The sequence below is a fragment of the Euphorbia lathyris genome, chromosome 7 (assembly GCF_963576675.1).
Source record: "Euphorbia lathyris chromosome 7, ddEupLath1.1, whole genome shotgun sequence".
NCBI classification, from domain to species: Eukaryota; Viridiplantae; Streptophyta; class Magnoliopsida; order Malpighiales; family Euphorbiaceae; genus Euphorbia; species Euphorbia lathyris.
In genome coordinates, this window is record NC_088916.1 from 54,481,579 (window position 1) to 54,485,362 (window position 3,784).

Here is a 3,784-nt window from a genome sequence, read left to right on the forward strand (position 1 = left end):
CGTTTACGTTCAAACGTGATGAACTGAGTTTCATCACCCGTCATATGCCTTGAGCATGCGCTGTCAATATACCACATCTTTGACTTCTCGGCACATCTCAGGCTTACCTGCATTGTAACTAGTTACTTTTAGGTACCCAATTCTTTTTGGGTCCTGACTTGTTAGGTGCAACAGGTATAGCATCATATTTTATTTTATGACGACATACATGGACAGTATGGCCATTCTTTCCACAGAAGTCACAACTGACCTTCTGTTTAGGGTTTTTTACTGACTTGTCAGCACCCCAGTGCTGAGCATGCCAGCACACTTTAGTAGTGTGTCCTAACTTCCCACAAAAGTCACACTGGACTTTTCGCTGGGGATTCCATCTCTGCTGAGTACCTTGGTACTGAGTTCTCAGAGGAATGTTATTTTTCTTAGGAACCTTTAGTTGGTTCTGGATGGTTGTGACGTCCTTCCTCAGTTTCTTTGAAACTGTCTGGACTTCAGACACATACTCATGCATGATCTTCATGTTATCATGCAGAGTCGAGTTGTCCTAAAGAAGGTATCTGAGGTCACTCAGTTTGACCTCTTCCACTTCGTCACAACGCCTGCTGAGTGCTCTAACCTTTTTATTACACTTCTTAACAAGTGTATAGAGATCACTCAGGGCATTAACCATATCGTTTCTGAGCTGGGGAAGAGAAATTACCTCATTTGATTGCTCTTCATCATCTGATGCGATGGATGGGTCAGCATGCTCAGAGACGCATGGCTCAACAAGTTCGTCAGCCATAAAGCATATCTTCGCTGACTCGGTGGCCTCAGTTTCTGTTGATGAAGATTCATCACTGTCACTCCAAGTAGCCACCATTGCCTTCTTCCCACTCTTCTTGTCTTTCCTCAGCGTGGGGCAGTTTGACTTAATATGGCCAGCTTGATGGCACTCAAAGCATGTAATGGGCTTTGAGCTGTCCTTTCTGTATTTGCTGTCGCTTGAGTCAGCCTTATACTTATCAAACTTTTTGTAAGGCTTTTTAGAATATTTGTCGTTCTTCCTGAACAGCCTCTTCATCTTTCTTGTGAACATGGCCATCTCCTCATCATCAATTGAACTCCCGTTAGTGGAGTCAGCCTTCATGACAAGTGACTTCTGCTTCTTGTCATCAGATTTTTCCTTCACCTCAAAGTTTTTCATGGATATCTCATGGGTCAGCAATGAACCGATGAGTTCGTCATATTTGTAGGTGGTTAAATCCTGAGCTTCCTCAACTGCTGTCTTCTTTGCTTGCCAGTCTTTTGGAAGACTCCTGAGTATCTTTTTGACTTGTTCTTCCTCAGTGAAGATTTTCCCAAGTCTCTTGAGCTCATTAATGATGTTGGTGAACCTTGCGTTCATGTCTGAAATGCCCTCATCATTGTTCATCTCGAACAGCTCGTACAGTCTCATCTGCTGATTCACCTTGGATTCTTTTACTTTGTTTGTTCCCTCGTAGGTGACTTCCAGCTTCTTCCAGATCTCTTGTGCCGACTCACAACCTGAGATTTTGTTATATTCTGCAGCATCGAGCGCACATTGAAGCATATTGATAGCCGAAGCATGGTTTTGAAGCTTCTTAAGATCATCCTCTGTCCATTTGGCCTCAGCTTTTATAACTGTTTGGCCAGCCACAACCTCAACAGGTACAAACGGCCCTTGGACTATAGATAGCCAGGCACTCATGTTTGTAGCCTGAATGAAGTTTTTCATCCTATTCTTCCAGAAGGTATAGTTTGACCCGAAGAATAGGGGAGGCCTAGTAATGGACAGCCCCTCAGGCAGTATTTGAGTTGTTTGGTTTCCAGGGAGAAACCGAGTGTTGTTTTCGCCTATGGTAGGGATCAGCTCAAGGTTGTTAGACCTTTTAAAGTGAGCTTTTAGGCTCTGATACCACTTGTTGGTCCCTTGTTTAGTTGCAAGTATAGTTCCAAGGGGGGGTTAGGAACTATTTAAACTTTTTTCGCAATTTAGGCAGACTTCTTTTTCTAAAGAAAAAGGTTTGAACAGCAGCGCTGAGTAAATAGCAAAATACTGGCTTAGTCAACAGGTGACTAGGTCAGTTCCTCAGCTTGAGTCAGGAGATAGCACTTGGAGTCTATTCCTGAACTCAGACGTTCAACGCGCACAACTCAACTTGACCTCTTTACTTGGTCAGTTTTGATTATTTAAAGCAAGCAATATAAATTAGGAGTTAAGGTTTAGAAATACTTCACTCAGCAGATTTATCCAGGTTCGGCTTCTTCTAAGCCTACGTCCTGTCCCCGGAACACTTCCGAGATTTCGAATCCTCTACTGAGCTCTTTAAAGGTAGAGCCTCAAACCTTTTACAATATCAGCAATTGAGTATGACAAGAGTACCTTCCTCTATACTTCTACTCAATCCTAATCTCTCCGCTGAGTACTTAAAACCGAGTACTCAGCCTCTCCTTTCTATTTCTAGAAATGATAAGTGTTTTTGTCCTAATACAAAGATGTGCTAAGACACTTTAGACGATTTACAATCACTCTAGACTTTTACACAAATATGAAAATGTAGTGTAAGAAATTTGCTTTGCTTCTTGCTTGCAGAACTTGTAGAGATTTGGTCAGCGTAATGGCTTGATCAAGTTCTGTGTATTGTGAAGCTTGTGATGGCACTATTTATAGAGACGTCTGGTCATTCGGTCATTTCGAATTTCGAAATAACCGTTGGAGGGAAACGGCTATATGTCGTTGTCATCCTGACTTGCACAGAGCTCTCGGCCAATCATAATCGTGTATCTTCTGTCCTCGGTCAGCACAGCAGATGGTCTCTCCTTTTATGGTAAAGTCAACTGGACAGCATACTGTGTCTTCTGAACTTTACCAAAAGAGGAAACACTTTGTCTGTAAGTTTTTCCTTTGCCAGCTGCTGTCTTGTACGCTTTGTCGAGACTACTCAGCAGCTTCATCTTGAAGTTGTTCCCGAAGGTCTTCTAGATCCTTCCGATTGCTGAGTTGCGTTTTGAACAAAAACGGCAGCGTCTTGACATACGCGGGCCGAGTGTACTGAGTTGTTTAACTTGGGCCTTGGTTTCCGTATTGGGCTTGGGCCTTCCAATCCTTATGACTTATAACATTTATACTCAACATTGAACAAACACATTAGTAGAATAAATCAAAGCATTTAAACTTAGTGTGTTTAGGATAGGTGTTATAATTTATATTTAAACAATTTTGTCAAATCAAAATTATGTGGAAAGGTATTTCAACACTGACCACACTAGTGTTAATTCCCAACTCTCAAGTAAAACAGTCTTAGTCAGCATCTGACTAAAGCTGTCTTACGCTAAGTTCGGCCAAGCTGACCAAAGGTTAGATAATCAACTCATCAAAATAATTAAGTCAGTAAGATAAATTAATGAAAAAGTTATATTAGTTCCTAACCCCCCCCCCCTTTGGAACTAATCACACAGGACCAACAGCTCCTACTCCCTTGAGAACATCCACGATAACAACTGCAAATGTATTACTCGTAGTCGGGTGGTAGAAACATCTCCATTAACATCGCTTTCATCCATAACCAAGACCTTATCGAATTCCTCCCTCATCTTCTTCTCTCTTCACTAACGTGGTCCTACCAAACTGATACACCACCTTTCAACCTATACGCAACCAAATGGACCTTCATCTTATTGGGTATCCCTGCATATTCGAAGAACCGCTCAACCTCCGATAACCAATCAAGAAACCCCTCAATATCAAGTTCACCCCCAAACGAAGGCAAGTCCATCTTCAACT